This window comes from Anomaloglossus baeobatrachus, unplaced genomic scaffold (genome assembly GCF_048569485.1).
Source record: "Anomaloglossus baeobatrachus isolate aAnoBae1 unplaced genomic scaffold, aAnoBae1.hap1 Scaffold_573, whole genome shotgun sequence".
NCBI lineage: Eukaryota > Metazoa > Chordata > Amphibia > Anura > Aromobatidae > Anomaloglossus > Anomaloglossus baeobatrachus.
This window is the reverse complement of record NW_027444935.1, coordinates 143,921-161,596: the sequence shown is the minus strand read 5'-3', so window position 1 is coordinate 161,596 and position 17,676 is coordinate 143,921. Positions and strand designations below refer to the sequence as shown.

The window sequence follows — 17,676 nt, the reverse complement described above, 5'->3', positions numbered from 1 at the left end:
AATAGCAAACTCATCACCACTCAACTTCACCAACTCTGCTATGTCCCGTGCAGTATCTTGTTGTCAGTCTAATCTAGATCATGTGTAATTGAATGGAATAGATCCCTTTTGGACAAAGTGGAGTCAGATGCTGCAGTGACCACAGGTGTGAGAGGATCTACAATTGGCATCTGGTGTTATCTCTCTGCTTCCACTCCAAATAAAGTTACCTGTTGTTACCTGAACGTCAAATACTAAGAATGGGCGGCCTATGAAAGAATTAGTACTTTCATTAAGTATACTAAACCGGCTAATTGGGAATAGACAAACTGTAAAAAGCCCTCTGAGAAAGCCCCTCTCTAACCTTTGTTAGTAAGCTTTTCTGTAGCCTGCCTGTTGATGTATTTTCGGTTTGAACAGTGCACAACATGAAGAGACGGAACACTGGCGGCTTGTCACAATGCCCCCCGATGACATCACAATAGCGCTGCTGCCTAGAAAACAAGCTGCGCAGAAGAAGTTGTTCTTTGGGTGGGAGGGTGGGCTAGTGGAAGGAGGGGGCAATCTCTTTTTTTCCCGGGTGGTAGGGGGATGACAGGAGAAGGGAAGCGGGTGGTGAGAAAGGTACAGAGGGCAGGGTTTGGGGGCTGGGAAGGAAAGGGAAAAGATTAGGGTTTGGGGATGATGAAAGGGCTTTCTACGGGTAAGGATGGCAAAGGGTGGCAGTGACGGAAAGTCAGGCAACCTGTCCTGTCCGTCTTTTTGTATCGTGAATTGGAAAGACTGCAAGGGGGAGGGGAGTTGCTTGCGCCCTAAAGGAGGAGTTATTCAGATTCATTGCAGTGGGCGGCAACTGCAAATCGCACCATTCTTCTTGTTTTTGCTCTGCAAAGCAGCCTTTTCAAGGGTTGGCTTGGGTGACAAAATGTCTTGTGTAGGCGTGGGTTTGTCTCCCTCTCGCTCTCTCTCCCTAAGATGTGTCCGGCATAGGCCAGGGTGCCACTCGAGGCCCAAACCAATTCTGGTTATCGCTTCTCGGCCTTTTGGCTAAGATCAAGTGTAGTATCTGTTCTTATCAGTTTAATATCTGATACGTCCCCTATCTGGGGACCATATATTAAATGGATTTTTAGAACAGGGAGATGGAAAAAGAGCTTGCTCTGTCCACTCCACGCATTGACCTGGTATTGCAGTACCTCCAGGAACGGTGCACCCCTTCTTAACCCAGTTTCCAAAAGCAGAACTCGATTCACCTGATTCATATTAGCCCGATTAGCGAATTGAAATGAATTTTTATCTAACACACTTTTTACTTGCTTTATTCATCCAAATAGCAAACTCATCACCACTCAACTTCACCAACTCTGCTATGTCCCGTGCAGTATCTTGTTGTCAGTCTAATCTAGATCATGTGTAATTGAATGGAATAGATCCCTTTTGGACAAAGTGGAGTCAGATGCTGCAGTGACCACAGGTGTGAGAGGATCTACAATTGGCATCTGGTGTTATCTCTCTGCTTCCACTCCAAATAAAGTTACCTGTTGTTACCTGAACGTCAAATACTAAGAATGGGCGGCCTATGAAAGAATTAGTACTTTCATTAAGTATACTAAACCGGCTAATTGGGAATAGACAAACTGTAAAAAGCCCTCTGAGAAAGCCCCTCTCTAACCTTTGTTAGTAAGCTTTTCTGTAGCCTGCCTGTTGATGTATTTTCGGTTTGAACAGTGCACAACATGAAGAGACGGAACACTGGCGGCTTGTCACAATGCCCCCCGATGACATCACAATAGCGCTGCTGCCTAGAAAACAAGCTGCGCAGAAGAAGTTGTTCTTTGGGTGGGAGGGTGGGCTAGTGGAAGGAGGGGGCAATCTCTTTTTTTCCCGGGTGGTAGGGGGATGACAGGAGAAGGGAAGCGGGTGGTGAGAAAGGTACAGAGGGCAGGGTTTGGGGGCTGGGAAGGAAAGGGAAAAGATTAGGGTTTGGGGATGATGAAAGGGCTTTCTACGGGTAAGGATGGCAAAGGGTGGCAGTGACGGAAAGTCAGGCAACCTGTCCTGTCCGTCTTTTTGTATCGTGAATTGGAAAGACTGCAAGGGGGAGGGGAGTTGCTTGCGCCCTAAAGGAGGAGTTATTCAGATTCATTGCAGTGGGCGGCGGCTGCAAAACGCACCATTCTTCTTGTTTTTGCTCTGCAAAGCAGCCTTTTCAAGGGTTGGCTTGGGTGACAAAATGTCTTGTGTAGGCGTGGGTTTGTCTCCCTCTCGCTCTCTCTCCCTAAGATGTGTCCGGCATAGGCCAGGGTGCCACTCGAGGCCCAAACCAATTCTGGTTATCGCTTCTCGGCCTTTTGGCTAAGATCAAGTGTAGTATCTGTTCTTATCAGTTTAATATCTGATACGTCCCCTATCTGGGGACCATATATTAAATGGATTTTTAGAACAGGGAGATGGAAAAAGAGCTTGCTCTGTCCACTCCACGCATTGACCTGGTATTGCAGTACCTCCAGGAACGGTGCACCCCTTCTTAACCCAGTTTCCAAAAGCAGAACTCGATTCACCTGATTCATATTAGCCCGATTAGCGAATTGAAATGAATTTTTATCTAACACACTTTTTACTTGCTTTATTCATCCAAATAGCAAACTCATCACCACTCAACTTCACCAACTCTGCTATGTCCCGTGCAGTATCTTGTTGTCAGTCTAATCTAGATCATGTGTAATTGAATGGAATAGATCCCTTTTGGACAAAGTGGAGTCAGATGCTGCAGTGACCACAGGTGTGAGAGGATCTACAATTGGCATCTGGTGTTATCTCTCTGCTTCCACTCCAAATAAAGTTACCTGTTGTTACCTGAACGTCAAATACTAAGAATGGGCGGCCTATGAAAGAATTAGTACTTTCATTAAGTATACTAAACCGGCTAATTGGGAATAGACAAACTGTAAAAAGCCCTCTGAGAAAGCCCCTCTCTAACCTTTGTTAGTAAGCTTTTCTGTAGCCTGCCTGTTGATGTATTTTCGGTTTGAACAGTGCACAACATGAAGAGACGGAACACTGGCGGCTTGTCACAATGCCCCCCGATGACATCACAATAGCGCTGCTGCCTAGAAAACAAGCTGCGCAGAAGAAGTTGTTCTTTGGGTGGGAGGGTGGGCTAGTGGAAGGAGGGGGCAATCTCTTTTTTTCCCGGGTGGTAGGGGGATGACAGGAGAAGGGAAGCGGGTGGTGAGAAAGGTACAGAGGGCAGGGTTTGGGGGCTGGGAAGGAAAGGGAAAAGATTAGGGTTTGGGGATGATGAAAGGGCTTTCTACGGGTAAGGATGGCAAAGGGTGGCAGTGACGGAAAGTCAGGCAACCTGTCCTGTCCGTCTTTTTGTATCGTGAATTGGAAAGACTGCAAGGGGGAGGGGAGTTGCTTGCGCCCTAAAGGAGGAGTTATTCAGATTCATTGCAGTGGGCGGCGGCTGCAAAACGCACCATTCTTCTTGTTTTTGCTCTGCAAAGCAGCCTTTTCAAGGGTTGGCTTGGGTGACAAAATGTCTTGTGTAGGCGTGGGTTTGTCTCCCTCTCGCTCTCTCTCCCTAAGATGTGTCCGGCATAGGCCAGGGTGCCACTCGAGGCCCAAACCAATTCTGGTTATCGCTTCTCGGCCTTTTGGCTAAGATCAAGTGTAGTATCTGTTCTTATCAGTTTAATATCTGATACGTCCCCTATCTGGGGACCATATATTAAATGGATTTTTAGAACAGGGAGATGGAAAAAGAGCTTGCTCTGTCCACTCCACGCATTGACCTGGTATTGCAGTACCTCCAGGAACGGTGCACCCCTTCTTAACCCAGTTTCCAAAAGCAGAACTCGATTCACCTGATTCATATTAGCCCGATTAGCGAATTGAAATGAATTTTTATCTAACACACTTTTTACTTGCTTTATTCATCCAAATAGCAAACTCATCACCACTCAACTTCACCAACTCTGCTATGTCCCGTGCAGTATCTTGTTGTCAGTCTAATCTAGATCATGTGTAATTGAATGGAATAGATCCCTTTTGGACAAAGTGGAGTCAGATGCTGCAGTGACCACAGGTGTGAGAGGATCTACAATTGGCATCTGGTGTTATCTCTCTGCTTCCACTCCAAATAAAGTTACCTGTTGTAACCTGAACGTCAAATACTAAGAATGGGCGGCCTATGAAAGAATTAGTACTTTCATTAAGTATACTAAACCGGCTAATTGGGAATAGACAAACTGTAAAAAGCCCTCTGAGAAAGCCCCTCTCTAACCTTTGTTAGTAAGCTTTTCTGTAGCCTGCCTGTTGATGTATTTTCGGTTTGAACAGTGCACAACATGAAGAGACGGAACACTGGCGGCTTGTCACAATGCCCCCCGATGACATCACAATAGCGCTGCTGCCTAGAAAACAAGCTGCGCAGAAGAAGTTGTTCTTTGGGTGGGAGGGTGGGCTAGTGGAAGGAGGGGGCAATCTCTTTTTTTCCCGGGTGGTAGGGGGATGACAGGAGAAGGGAAGCGGGTGGTGAGAAAGGTACAGAGGGCAGGGTTTGGGGGCTGGGAAGGAAAGGGAAAAGATTAGGGTTTGGGGATGATGAAAGGGCTTTCTACGGGTAAGGATGGCAAAGGGTGGCAGTGACGGAAAGTCAGGCAACCTGTCCTGTCCGTCTTTTTGTATCGTGAATTGGAAAGACTGCAAGGGGGAGGGGAGTTGCTTGCGCCCTAAAGGAGGAGTTATTCAGATTCATTGCAGTGGGCGGCGGCTGCAAAACGCACCATTCTTCTTGTTTTTGCTCTGCAAAGCAGCCTTTTCAAGGGTTGGCTTGGGTGACAAAATGTCTTGTGTAGGCGTGGGTTTGTCTCCCTCTCGCTCTCTCTCCCTAAGATGTGTCCGGCATAGGCCAGGGTGCCACTCGAGGCCCAAACCAATTCTGGTTATCGCTTCTCGGCCTTTTGGCTAAGATCAAGTGTAGTATCTGTTCTTATCAGTTTAATATCTGATACGTCCCCTATCTGGGGACCATATATTAAATGGATTTTTAGAACAGGGAGATGGAAAAAGAGCTTGCTCTGTCCACTCCACGCATTGACCTGGTATTGCAGTACCTCCAGGAACGGTGCACCCCTTCTTAACCCAGTTTCCAAAAGCAGAACTCGATTCACCTGATTCATATTAGCCCGATTAGCGAATTGAAATGAATTTTTATCTAACACACTTTTTACTTGCTTTATTCATCCAAATAGCAAACTCATCACCACTCAACTTCACCAACTCTGCTATGTCCCGTGCAGTATCTTGTTGTCAGTCTAATCTAGATCATGTGTAATTGAATGGAATAGATCCCTTTTGGACAAAGTGGAGTCAGATGCTGCAGTGACCACAGGTGTGAGAGGATCTACAATTGGCATCTGGTGTTATCTCTCTGCTTCCACTCCAAATAAAGTTACCTGTTGTTACCTGAACGTCAAATACTAAGAATGGGCGGCCTATGAAAGAATTAGTACTTTCATTAAGTATACTAAACCGGCTAATTGGGAATAGACAAACTGTAAAAAGCCCTCTGAGAAAGCCCCTCTCTAACCTTTGTTAGTAAGCTTTTCTGTAGCCTGCCTGTTGATGTATTTTCGGTTTGAACAGTGCACAACATGAAGAGACGGAACACTGGCGGCTTGTCACAATGCCCCCCGATGACATCACAATAGCGCTGCTGCCTAGAAAACAAGCTGCGCAGAAGAAGTTGTTCTTTGGGTGGGAGGGTGGGCTAGTGGAAGGAGGGGGCAATCTCTTTTTTTCCCGGGTGGTAGGGGGATGACAGGAGAAGGGAAGCGGGTGGTGAGAAAGGTACAGAGGGCAGGGTTTGGGGGCTGGGAAGGAAAGGGAAAAGATTAGGGTTTGGGGATGATGAAAGGGCTTTCTACGGGTAAGGATGGCAAAGGGTGGCAGTGACGGAAAGTCAGGCAACCTGTCCTGTCCGTCTTTTTGTATCGTGAATTGGAAAGACTGCAAGGGGGAGGGGAGTTGCTTGCGCCCTAAAGGAGGAGTTATTCAGATTCATTGCAGTGGGCGGCAGCTGCAAATCGCACCATTCTTCTTGTTTTTGCTCTGCAAAGCAGCCTTTTCAAGGGTTGGCTTGGGTGACAAAATGTCTTGTGTAGGCGTGGGTTTGTCTCCCTCTCGCTCTCTCTCCCTAAGATGTGTCCGGCATAGGCCAGGGTGCCACTCGAGGCCCAAACCAATTCTGGTTATCGCTTCTCGGCCTTTTGGCTAAGATCAAGTGTAGTATCTGTTCTTATCAGTTTAATATCTGATACGTCCCCTATCTGGGGACCATATATTAAATGGATTTTTAGAACAGGGAGATGGAAAAAGAGCTTGCTCTGTCCACTCCACGCATTGACCTGGTATTGCAGTACCTCCAGGAACGGTGCACCCCTTCTTAACCCAGTTTCCAAAAGCAGAACTCGATTCACCTGATTCATATTAGCCCGATTAGCGAATTGAAATGAATTTTTATCTAACACACTTTTTACTTGCTTTATTCATCCAAATAGCAAACTCATCACCACTCAACTTCACCAACTCTGCTATGTCCCGTGCAGTATCTTGTTGTCAGTCTAATCTAGATCATGTGTAATTGAATGGAATAGATCCCTTTTGGACAAAGTGGAGTCAGATGCTGCAGTGACCACAGGTGTGAGAGGATCTACAATTGGCATCTGGTGTTATCTCTCTGCTTCCACTCCAAATAAAGTTACCTGTTGTTACCTGAACGTCAAATACTAAGAATGGGCGGCCTATGAAAGAATTAGTACTTTCATTAAGTATACTAAACCGGCTAATTGGGAATAGACAAACTGTAAAAAGCCCTCTGAGAAAGCCCCTCTCTAACCTTTGTTAGTAAGCTTTTCTGTAGCCTGCCTGTTGATGTATTTTCGGTTTGAACAGTGCACAACATGAAGAGACGGAACACTGGCGGCTTGTCACAATGCCCCCCGATGACATCACAATAGCGCTGCTGCCTAGAAAACAAGCTGCGCAGAAGAAGTTGTTCTTTGGGTGGGAGGGTGGGCTAGTGGAAGGAGGGGGCAATCTCTTTTTTTCCCGGGTGGTAGGGGGATGACAGGAGAAGGGAAGCGGGTGGTGAGAAAGGTACAGAGGGCAGGGTTTGGGGGCTGGGAAGGAAAGGGAAAAGATTAGGGTTTGGGGATGATGAAAGGGCTTTCTACGGGTAAGGATGGCAAAGGGTGGCAGTGACGGAAAGTCAGGCAACCTGTCCTGTCCGTCTTTTTGTATCGTGAATTGGAAAGACTGCAAGGGGGAGGGGAGTTGCTTGCGCCCTAAAGGAGGAGTTATTCAGATTCATTGCAGTGGGCGGCGGCTGCAAAACGCACCATTCTTCTTGTTTTTGCTCTGCAAAGCAGCCTTTTCAAGGGTTGGCTTGGGTGACAAAATGTCTTGTGTAGGCGTGGGTTTGTCTCCCTCTCGCTCTCTCTCCCTAAGATGTGTCCGGCATAGGCCAGGGTGCCACTCGAGGCCCAAACCAATTCTGGTTATCGCTTCTCGGCCTTTTGGCTAAGATCAAGTGTAGTATCTGTTCTTATCAGTTTAATATCTGATACGTCCCCTATCTGGGGACCATATATTAAATGGATTTTTAGAACAGGGAGATGGAAAAAGAGCTTGCTCTGTCCACTCCACGCATTGACCTGGTATTGCAGTACCTCCAGGAACGGTGCACCCCTTCTTAACCCAGTTTCCAAAAGCAGAACTCGATTCACCTGATTCATATTAGCCCGATTAGCGAATTGAAATGAATTTTTATCTAACACACTTTTTACTTGCTTTATTCATCCAAATAGCAAACTCATCACCACTCAACTTCACCAACTCTGCTATGTCCCGTGCAGTATCTTGTTGTCAGTCTAATCTAGATCATGTGTAATTGAATGGAATAGATCCCTTTTGGACAAAGTGGAGTCAGATGCTGCAGTGACCACAGGTGTGAGAGGATCTACAATTGGCATCTGGTGTTATCTCTCTGCTTCCACTCCAAATAAAGTTACCTGTTGTTACCTGAACGTCAAATACTAAGAATGGGCGGCCTATGAAAGAATTAGTACTTTCATTAAGTATACTAAACCGGCTAATTGGGAATAGACAAACTGTAAAAAGCCCTCTGAGAAAGCCCCTCTCTAACCTTTGTTAGTAAGCTTTTCTGTAGCCTGCCTGTTGATGTATTTTCGGTTTGAACAGTGCACAACATGAAGAGACGGAACACTGGCGGCTTGTCACAATGCCCCCCGATGACATCACAATAGCGCTGCTGCCTAGAAAACAAGCTGCGCAGAAGAAGTTGTTCTTTGGGTGGGAGGGTGGGCTAGTGGAAGGAGGGGGCAATCTCTTTTTTTCCCGGGTGGTAGGGGGATGACAGGAGAAGGGAAGCGGGTGGTGAGAAAGGTACAGAGGGCAGGGTTTGGGGGCTGGGAAGGAAAGGGAAAAGATTAGGGTTTGGGGATGATGAAAGGGCTTTCTACGGGTAAGGATGGCAAAGGGTGGCAGTGACGGAAAGTCAGGCAACCTGTCCTGTCCGTCTTTTTGTATCGTGAATTGGAAAGACTGCAAGGGGGAGGGGAGTTGCTTGCGCCCTAAAGGAGGAGTTATTCAGATTCATTGCAGTGGGCGGCGGCTGCAAAACGCACCATTCTTCTTGTTTTTGCTCTGCAAAGCAGCCTTTTCAAGGGTTGGCTTGGGTGACAAAATGTCTTGTGTAGGCGTGGGTTTGTCTCCCTCTCGCTCTCTCTCCCTAAGATGTGTCCGGCATAGGCCAGGGTGCCACTCGAGGCCCAAACCAATTCTGGTTATCGCTTCTCGGCCTTTTGGCTAAGATCAAGTGTAGTATCTGTTCTTATCAGTTTAATATCTGATACGTCCCCTATCTGGGGACCATATATTAAATGGATTTTTAGAACAGGGAGATGGAAAAAGAGCTTGCTCTGTCCACTCCACGCATTGACCTGGTATTGCAGTACCTCCAGGAACGGTGCACCCCTTCTTAACCCAGTTTCCAAAAGCAGAACTCGATTCACCTGATTCATATTAGCCCGATTAGCGAATTGAAATGAATTTTTATCTAACACACTTTTTACTTGCTTTATTCATCCAAATAGCAAACTCATCACCACTCAACTTCACCAACTCTGCTATGTCCCGTGCAGTATCTTGTTGTCAGTCTAATCTAGATCATGTGTAATTGAATGGAATAGATCCCTTTTGGACAAAGTGGAGTCAGATGCTGCAGTGACCACAGGTGTGAGAGGATCTACAATTGGCATCTGGTGTTATCTCTCTGCTTCCACTCCAAATAAAGTTACCTGTTGTTACCTGAACGTCAAATACTAAGAATGGGCGGCCTATGAAAGAATTAGTACTTTCATTAAGTATACTAAACCGGCTAATTGGGAATAGACAAACTGTAAAAAGCCCTCTGAGAAAGCCCCTCTCTAACCTTTGTTAGTAAGCTTTTCTGTAGCCTGCCTGTTGATGTATTTTCGGTTTGAACAGTGCACAACATGAAGAGACGGAACACTGGCGGCTTGTCACAATGCCCCCCGATGACATCACAATAGCGCTGCTGCCTAGAAAACAAGCTGCGCAGAAGAAGTTGTTCTTTGGGTGGGAGGGTGGGCTAGTGGAAGGAGGGGGCAATCTCTTTTTTTCCCGGGTGGTAGGGGGATGACAGGAGAAGGGAAGCGGGTGGTGAGAAAGGTACAGAGGGCAGGGTTTGGGGGCTGGGAAGGAAAGGGAAAAGATTAGGGTTTGGGGATGATGAAAGGGCTTTCTACGGGTAAGGATGGCAAAGGGTGGCAGTGACGGAAAGTCAGGCAACCTGTCCTGTCCGTCTTTTTGTATCGTGAATTGGAAAGACTGCAAGGGGGAGGGGAGTTGCTTGCGCCCTAAAGGAGGAGTTATTCAGATTCATTGCAGTGGGCGGCGGCTGCAAAACGCACCATTCTTCTTGTTTTTGCTCTGCAAAGCAGCCTTTTCAAGGGTTGGCTTGGGTGACAAAATGTCTTGTGTAGGCGTGGGTTTGTCTCCCTCTCGCTCTCTCTCCCTAAGATGTGTCCGGCATAGGCCAGGGTGCCACTCGAGGCCCAAACCAATTCTGGTTATCGCTTCTCGGCCTTTTGGCTAAGATCAAGTGTAGTATCTGTTCTTATCAGTTTAATATCTGATATGTCCCCTATCTGGGGACCATATATTAAATGGATTTTTAGAACAGGGAGATGGAAAAAGAGCTTGCTCTGTCCACTCCACGCATTGACCTGGTATTGCAGTACCTCCAGGAACGGTGCACCCCTTCTTAACCCAGTTTCCAAAAGCAGAACTCGATTCACCTGATTCATATTAGCCCGATTAGCGAATTGAAATGAATTTTTATCTAACACACTTTTTACTTGCTTTATTCATCCAAATAGCAAACTCATCACCACTCAACTTCACCAACTCTGCTATGTCCCGTGCAGTATCTTGTTGTCAGTCTAATCTAGATCATGTGTAATTGAATGGAATAGATCCCTTTTGGACAAAGTGGAGTCAGATGCTGCAGTGACCACAGGTGTGAGAGGATCTACAATTGGCATCTGGTGTTATCTCTCTGCTTCCACTCCAAATAAAGTTACCTGTTGTTACCTGAACGTCAAATACTAAGAATGGGCGGCCTATGAAAGAATTAGTACTTTCATTAAGTATACTAAACCGGCTAATTGGGAATAGACAAACTGTAAAAAGCCCTCTGAGAAAGCCCCTCTCTAACCTTTGTTAGTAAGCTTTTCTGTAGCCTGCCTGTTGATGTATTTTCGGTTTGAACAGTGCACAACATGAAGAGACGGAACACTGGCGGCTTGTCACAATGCCCCCCGATGACATCACAATAGCGCTGCTGCCTAGAAAACAAGCTGCGCAGAAGAAGTTGTTCTTTGGGTGGGAGGGTGGGCTAGTGGAAGGAGGGGGCAATCTCTTTTTTTCCCGGGTGGTAGGGGGATGACAGGAGAAGGGAAGCGGGTGGTGAGAAAGGTACAGAGGGCAGGGTTTGGGGGCTGGGAAGGAAAGGGAAAAGATTAGGGTTTGGGGATGATGAAAGGGCTTTCTACGGGTAAGGATGGCAAAGGGTGGCAGTGACGGAAAGTCAGGCAACCTGTCCTGTCCGTCTTTTTGTATCGTGAATTGGAAAGACTGCAAGGGGGAGGGGAGTTGCTTGCGCCCTAAAGGAGGAGTTATTCAGATTCATTGCAGTGGGCGGCGGCTGCAAAACGCACCATTCTTCTTGTTTTTGCTCTGCAAAGCAGCCTTTTCAAGGGTTGGCTTGGGTGACAAAATGTCTTGTGTAGGCGTGGGTTTGTCTCCCTCTCGCTCTCTCTCCCTAAGATGTGTCCGGCATAGGCCAGGGTGCCACTCGAGGCCCAAACCAATTCTGGTTATCGCTTCTCGGCCTTTTGGCTAAGATCAAGTGTAGTATCTGTTCTTATCAGTTTAATATCTGATACGTCCCCTATCTGGGGACCATATATTAAATGGATTTTTAGAACAGGGAGATGGAAAAAGAGCTTGCTCTGTCCACTCCACGCATTGACCTGGTATTGCAGTACCTCCAGGAACGGTGCACCCCTTCTTAACCCAGTTTCCAAAAGCAGAACTCGATTCACCTGATTCATATTAGCCCGATTAGCGAATTGAAATGAATTTTTATCTAACACACTTTTTACTTGCTTTATTCATCCAAATAGCAAACTCATCACCACTCAACTTCACCAACTCTGCTATGTCCCGTGCAGTATCTTGTTGTCAGTCTAATCTAGATCATGTGTAATTGAATGGAATAGATCCCTTTTGGACAAAGTGGAGTCAGATGCTGCAGTGACCACAGGTGTGAGAGGATCTACAATTGGCATCTGGTGTTATCTCTCTGCTTCCACTCCAAATAAAGTTACCTGTTGTTACCTGAACGTCAAATACTAAGAATGGGCGGCCTATGAAAGAATTAGTACTTTCATTAAGTATACTAAACCGGCTAATTGGGAATAGACAAACTGTAAAAAGCCCTCTGAGAAAGCCCCTCTCTAACCTTTGTTAGTAAGCTTTTCTGTAGCCTGCCTGTTGATGTATTTTCGGTTTGAACAGTGCACAACATGAAGAGACTGAACACTGGCGGCTTGTCACAATGCCCCCCGATGACATCACAATAGCGCTGCTGCCTAGAAAACAAGCTGCGCAGAAGAAGTTGTTCTTTGGGTGGGAGGGTGGGCTAGTGGAAGGAGGGGGCAATCTCTTTTTTTCCCGGGTGGTAGGGGGATGACAGGAGAAGGGAAGCGGGTGGTGAGAAAGGTACAGAGGGCAGGGTTTGGGGGCTGGGAAGGAAAGGGAAAAGATTAGGGTTTGGGGATTATGAAAGGGCTTTCTACGGGTAAGGATGGCAAAGGGTGGCAGTGACGGAAAGTCAGGCAACCTGTCCTGTCCGTCTTTTTGTATCGTGAATTGGAAAGACTGCAAGGGGGAGGGGAGTTGCTTGCGCCCTAAAGGAGGAGTTATTCAGATTCATTGCAGTGGGCGGCGGCTGCAAAACGCACCATTCTTCTTGTTTTTGCTCTGCAAAGCAGCCTTTTCAAGGGTTGGCTTGGGTGACAAAATGTCTTGTGTAGGCGTGGGTTTGTCTCCCTCTCGCTCTCTCTCCCTAAGATGTGTCCGGCATAGGCCAGGGTGCCACTCGAGGCCCAAACCAATTCTGGTTATCGCTTCTCGGCCTTTTGGCTAAGATCAAGTGTAGTATCTGTTCTTATCAGTTTAATATCTGATACGTCCCCTATCTGGGGACCATATATTAAATGGATTTTTAGAACAGGGAGATGGAAAAAGAGCTTGCTCTGTCCACTCCACGCATTGACCTGGTATTGCAGTACCTCCAGGAACGGTGCACCCCTTCTTAACCCAGTTTCCAAAAGCAGAACTCGATTCACCTGATTCATATTAGCCCGATTAGCGAATTGAAATGAATTTTTATCTAACACACTTTTTACTTGCTTTATTCATCCAAATAGCAAACTCATCACCACTCAACTTCACCAACTCTGCTATGTCCCGTGCAGTATCTTGTTGTCAGTCTAATCTAGATCATGTGTAATTGAATGGAATAGATCCCTTTTGGACAAAGTGGAGTCAGATGCTGCAGTGACCACAGGTGTGAGAGGATCTACAATTGGCATCTGGTGTTATCTCTCTGCTTCCACTCCAAATAAAGTTACCTGTTGTTACCTGAACGTCAAATACTAAGAATGGGCGGCCTATGAAAGAATTAGTACTTTCATTAAGTATACTAAACCGGCTAATTGGGAATAGACAAACTGTAAAAAGCCCTCTGAGAAAGCCCCTCTCTAACCTTTGTTAGTAAGCTTTTCTGTAGCCTGCCTGTTGATGTATTTTCGGTTTGAACAGTGCACAACATGAAGAGACGGAACACTGGCGGCTTGTCACAATGCCCCCCGATGACATCACAATAGCGCTGCTGCCTAGAAAACAAGCTGCGCAGAAGAAGTTGTTCTTTGGGTGGGAGGGTGGGCTAGTGGAAGGAGGGGGCAATCTCTTTTTTTCCCGGGTGGTAGGGGGATGACAGGAGAAGGGAAGCGGGTGGTGAGAAAGGTACAGAGGGCAGGGTTTGGGGGCTGGGAAGGAAAGGGAAAAGATTAGGGTTTGGGGATGATGAAAGGGCTTTCTACGGGTAAGGATGGCAAAGGGTGGCAGTGACGGAAAGTCAGGCAACCTGTCCTGTCCGTCTTTTTGTATCGTGAATTGGAAAGACTGCAAGGGGGAGGGGAGTTGCTTGCGCCCTAAAGGAGGAGTTATTCAGATTCATTGCAGTGGGCGGCGGCTGCAAAACGCACCATTCTTCTTGTTTTTGCTCTGCAAAGCAGCCTTTTCAAGGGTTGGCTTGGGTGACAAAATGTCTTGTGTAGGCGTGGGTTTGTCTCCCTCTCGCTCTCTCTCCCTAAGATGTGTCCGGCATAGGCCAGGGTGCCACTCGAGGCCCAAACCAATTCTGGTTATCGCTTCTCGGCCTTTTGGCTAAGATCAAGTGTAGTATCTGTTCTTATCAGTTTAATATCTGATACGTCCCCTATCTGGGGACCATATATTAAATGGATTTTTAGAACAGGGAGATGGAAAAAGAGCTTGCTCTGTCCACTCCACGCATTGACCTGGTATTGCAGTACCTCCAGGAACGGTGCACCCCTTCTTAACCCAGTTTCCAAAAGCAGAACTCGATTCACCTGATTCATATTAGCCCGATTAGCGAATTGAAATGAATTTTTATCTAACACACTTTTTACTTGCTTTATTCATCCAAATAGCAAACTCATCACCACTCAACTTCACCAACTCTGCTATGTCCCGTGCAGTATCTTGTTGTCAGTCTAATCTAGATCATGTGTAATTGAATGGAATAGATCCCTTTTGGACAAAGTGGAGTCAGATGCTGCAGTGACCACAGGTGTGAGAGGATCTACAATTGGCATCTGGTGTTATCTCTCTGCTTCCACTCCAAATAAAGTTACCTGTTGTTACCTGAACGTCAAATACTAAGAATGGGCGGCCTATGAAAGAATTAGTACTTTCATTAAGTATACTAAACCGGCTAATTGGGAATAGACAAACTGTAAAAAGCCCTCTGAGAAAGCCCCTCTCTAACCTTTGTTAGTAAGCTTTTCTGTAGCCTGCCTGTTGATGTATTTTCGGTTTGAACAGTGCACAACATGAAGAGACGGAACACTGGCGGCTTGTCACAATGCCCCCCGATGACATCACAATAGCGCTGCTGCCTAGAAAACAAGCTGCGCAGAAGAAGTTGTTCTTTGGGTGGGAGGGTGGGCTAGTGGAAGGAGGGGGCAATCTCTTTTTTTCCCGAGTGGTAGGGGGATGACAGGAGAAGGGAAGCGGGTGGTGAGAAAGGTACAGAGGGCAGGGTTTGGGGGCTGGGAAGGAAAGGGAAAAGATTAGGGTTTGGGGATGATGAAAGGGCTTTCTACGGGTAAGGATGGCAAAGGGTGGCAGTGACGGAAAGTCAGGCAACCTGTCCTGTCCGTCTTTTTGTATCGTGAATTGGAAAGACTGCAAGGGGGAGGGGAGTTGCTTGCGCCCTAAAGGAGGAGTTATTCAGATTCATTGCAGTGGGCGGCGGCTGCAAAACGCACCATTCTTCTTGTTTTTGCTCTGCAAAGCAGCCTTTTCAAGGGTTGGCTTGGGTGACAAAATGTCTTGTGTAGGCGTGGGTTTGTCTCCCTCTCGCTCTCTCTCCCTAAGATGTGTCCGGCATAGGCCAGGGTGCCATTCGAGGCCCAAACCAATTCTGGTTATCGCTTCTCGGCCTTTTGGCTAAGATCAAGTGTAGTATCTGTTCTTATCAGTTTAATATCTGATACGTTCCCTATCTGGGGACCATATATTAAATGGATTTTTAGAACAGGGAGATGGAAAAAGAGCTTGCTCTGTCCACTCCACGCATTGACCTGGTATTGCAGTACCTCCAGGAACGGTGCACCCCTTCTTAACCCAGTTTCCAAAAGCAGAACTCGATTCACCTGATTCATATTAGCCCGATTAGCGAATTGAAATGAATTTTTATCTAACACACTTTTTACTTGCTTTATTCATCCAAATAGCAAACTCATCACCACTCAACTTCACCAACTCTGCTATGTCCCGTGCAGTATCTTGTTGTCAGTCTAATCTAGATCATGTGTAATTGAATGGAATAGATCCCTTTTGGACAAAGTGGAGTCAGATGCTGCAGTGACCACAGGTGTGAGAGGATCTACAATTGGCATCTGGTGTTATCTCTCTGCTTCCACTCCAAATAAAGTTACCTGTTGTTACCTGAACGTCAAATACTAAGAATGGGCGGCCTATGAAAGAATTAGTACTTTCATTAAGTATACTAAACCGGCTAATTGGGAATAGACAAACTGTAAAAAGCCCTCTGAGAAAGCCCCTCTCTAACCTTTGTTAGTAAGCTTTTCTGTAGCCTGCCTGTTGATGTATTTTCGGTTTGAACAGTGCACAACATGAAGAGACGGAACACTGGCGGCTTGTCACAATGCCCCCCGATGACATCACAATAGCGCTGCTGCCTAGAAAACAAGCTGCGCAGAAGAAGTTGTTCTTTGGGTGGGAGGGTGGGCTAGTGGAAGGAGGGGGCAATCTCTTTTTTTCCCGGGTGGTAGGGGGATGACAGGAGAAGGGAAGCGGGTGGTGAGAAAGGTACAGAGGGCAGGGTTTGGGGGCTGGGAAGGAAAGGGAAAAGATTAGGGTTTGGGGATGATGAAAGGGCTTTCTACGGGTAAGGATGGCAAAGGGTGGCAGTGACGGAAAGTCAGGCAACCTGTCCTGTCCGTCTTTTTGTATCGTGAATTGGAAAGACTGCAAGGGGGAGGGGAGTTGCTTGCGCCCTAAAGGAGGAGTTATTCAGATTCATTGCAGTGGGCGGCGGCTGCAAAACGCACCATTCTTCTTGTTTTTGCTCTGCAAAGCAGCCTTTTCAAGGGTTGGCTTGGGTGACAAAATGTCTTGTGTAGGCGTGGGTTTGTCTCCCTCTCGCTCTCTCTCCCTAAGATGTGTCCGGCATAGGCCAGGGTGCCACTCGAGGCCCAAACCAATTCTGGTTATCGCTTCTCGGCCTTTTGGCTAAGATCAAGTGTAGTATCTGTTCTTATCAGTTTAATATCTGATACGTCCCCTATCTGGGGACCATATATTAAATGGATTTTTAGAACAGGGAGATGGAAAAAGAGCTTGCTCTGTCCACTCCACGCATTGACCTGGTATTGCAGTACCTCCAGGAACGGTGCACCCCTTCTTAACCCAGTTTCCAAAAGCAGAACTCGATTCACCTGATTCATATTAGCCCGATTAGCGAATTGAAATGAATTTTTATCTAACACACTTTTTACTTGCTTTATTCATCCAAATAGCAAACTCATCACCACTCAACTTCACCAACTCTGCTATGTCCCGTGCAGTATCTTGTTGTCAGTCTAATCTAGATCATGTGTAATTGAATGGAATAGATCCCTTTTGGACAAAGTGGAGTCAGATGCTGCAGTGACCACAGGTGTGAGAGGATCTACAATTGGCATCTGGTGTTATCTCTCTGCTTCCACTCCAAATAAAGTTACCTGTTGTTACCTGAACGTCAAATACTAAGAATGGGCGGCCTATGAAAGAATTAGTACTTTCATTAAGTATACTAAACCGGCTAATTGGGAATAGACAAACTGTAAAAAGCCCTCTGAGAAAGCCCCTCTCTAACCTTTGTTAGTAAGCTTTTCTGTAGCCTGCCTGTTGATGTATTTTCGGTTTGAACAGTGCACAACATGAAGAGACGGAACACTGGCGGCTTGTCACAATGCCCCCCGATGACATCACAATAGCGCTGCTGCCTAGAAAACAAGCTGCGCAGAAGAAGTTGTTCTTTGGGTGGGAGGGTGGGCTAGTGGAAGGAGGGGGCAATCTCTTTTTTTCCCGGGTGGTAGGGGGATGACAGGAGAAGGGAAGCGGGTGGTGAGAAAGGTACAGAGGGCAGGGTTTGGGGGCTGGGAAGGAAAGGGAAAAGATTAGGGTTTGGGGATGATGAAAGGG

General features: G+C 46.7%; 13 non-coding genes across 13 annotated transcripts; all 13 read left to right on the top strand.

The window, feature by feature from the left end:
- The first annotated feature begins 1,006 nt into the window (after nucleotides 1-1,006).
- On the top strand, nucleotides 1,007-1,197 carry LOC142284703 (U2 spliceosomal RNA). The gene has a single exon (XR_012746190.1). It is a non-coding gene; the product is annotated as a U2 spliceosomal RNA (small nuclear RNA).
- Nucleotides 1,198-2,314: 1,117 nt separating this feature from the next.
- On the top strand, nucleotides 2,315-2,505 carry LOC142284702 (U2 spliceosomal RNA). Its single transcript, XR_012746189.1, has one exon. It is a non-coding gene; the product is annotated as a U2 spliceosomal RNA (small nuclear RNA).
- A 1,117-nt stretch (nucleotides 2,506-3,622) lies between these two features.
- Nucleotides 3,623-3,813, top strand: LOC142284701 (U2 spliceosomal RNA). The gene has a single exon (XR_012746188.1). It is a non-coding gene; the product is annotated as a U2 spliceosomal RNA (small nuclear RNA).
- Nucleotides 3,814-4,930: 1,117 nt separating this feature from the next.
- LOC142284700 (U2 spliceosomal RNA) lies at nucleotides 4,931-5,121 on the top strand. The gene has a single exon (XR_012746187.1). It is a non-coding gene; the product is annotated as a U2 spliceosomal RNA (small nuclear RNA).
- A 1,117-nt stretch (nucleotides 5,122-6,238) lies between these two features.
- Nucleotides 6,239-6,429, top strand: LOC142284699 (U2 spliceosomal RNA). Its single transcript, XR_012746186.1, has one exon. It is a non-coding gene; the product is annotated as a U2 spliceosomal RNA (small nuclear RNA).
- Nucleotides 6,430-7,546: 1,117 nt separating this feature from the next.
- LOC142284698 (U2 spliceosomal RNA) lies at nucleotides 7,547-7,737 on the top strand. The gene has a single exon (XR_012746185.1). It is a non-coding gene; the product is annotated as a U2 spliceosomal RNA (small nuclear RNA).
- A 1,117-nt stretch (nucleotides 7,738-8,854) lies between these two features.
- LOC142284697 (U2 spliceosomal RNA) lies at nucleotides 8,855-9,045 on the top strand. Its single transcript, XR_012746184.1, has one exon. It is a non-coding gene; the product is annotated as a U2 spliceosomal RNA (small nuclear RNA).
- Nucleotides 9,046-10,162: 1,117 nt separating this feature from the next.
- Nucleotides 10,163-10,353, top strand: LOC142284665 (U2 spliceosomal RNA). Its single transcript, XR_012746151.1, has one exon. It is a non-coding gene; the product is annotated as a U2 spliceosomal RNA (small nuclear RNA).
- A 1,117-nt stretch (nucleotides 10,354-11,470) lies between these two features.
- Nucleotides 11,471-11,661, top strand: LOC142284696 (U2 spliceosomal RNA). The gene has a single exon (XR_012746183.1). It is a non-coding gene; the product is annotated as a U2 spliceosomal RNA (small nuclear RNA).
- A 1,117-nt stretch (nucleotides 11,662-12,778) lies between these two features.
- On the top strand, nucleotides 12,779-12,969 carry LOC142284695 (U2 spliceosomal RNA). The gene has a single exon (XR_012746182.1). It is a non-coding gene; the product is annotated as a U2 spliceosomal RNA (small nuclear RNA).
- Nucleotides 12,970-14,086: 1,117 nt separating this feature from the next.
- LOC142284694 (U2 spliceosomal RNA) lies at nucleotides 14,087-14,277 on the top strand. Its single transcript, XR_012746181.1, has one exon. It is a non-coding gene; the product is annotated as a U2 spliceosomal RNA (small nuclear RNA).
- A 1,117-nt stretch (nucleotides 14,278-15,394) lies between these two features.
- Nucleotides 15,395-15,585, top strand: LOC142284730 (U2 spliceosomal RNA). The gene has a single exon (XR_012746214.1). It is a non-coding gene; the product is annotated as a U2 spliceosomal RNA (small nuclear RNA).
- A 1,117-nt stretch (nucleotides 15,586-16,702) lies between these two features.
- On the top strand, nucleotides 16,703-16,893 carry LOC142284692 (U2 spliceosomal RNA). Its single transcript, XR_012746179.1, has one exon. It is a non-coding gene; the product is annotated as a U2 spliceosomal RNA (small nuclear RNA).
- Nucleotides 16,894-17,676: the final 783 nt, after the last annotated feature.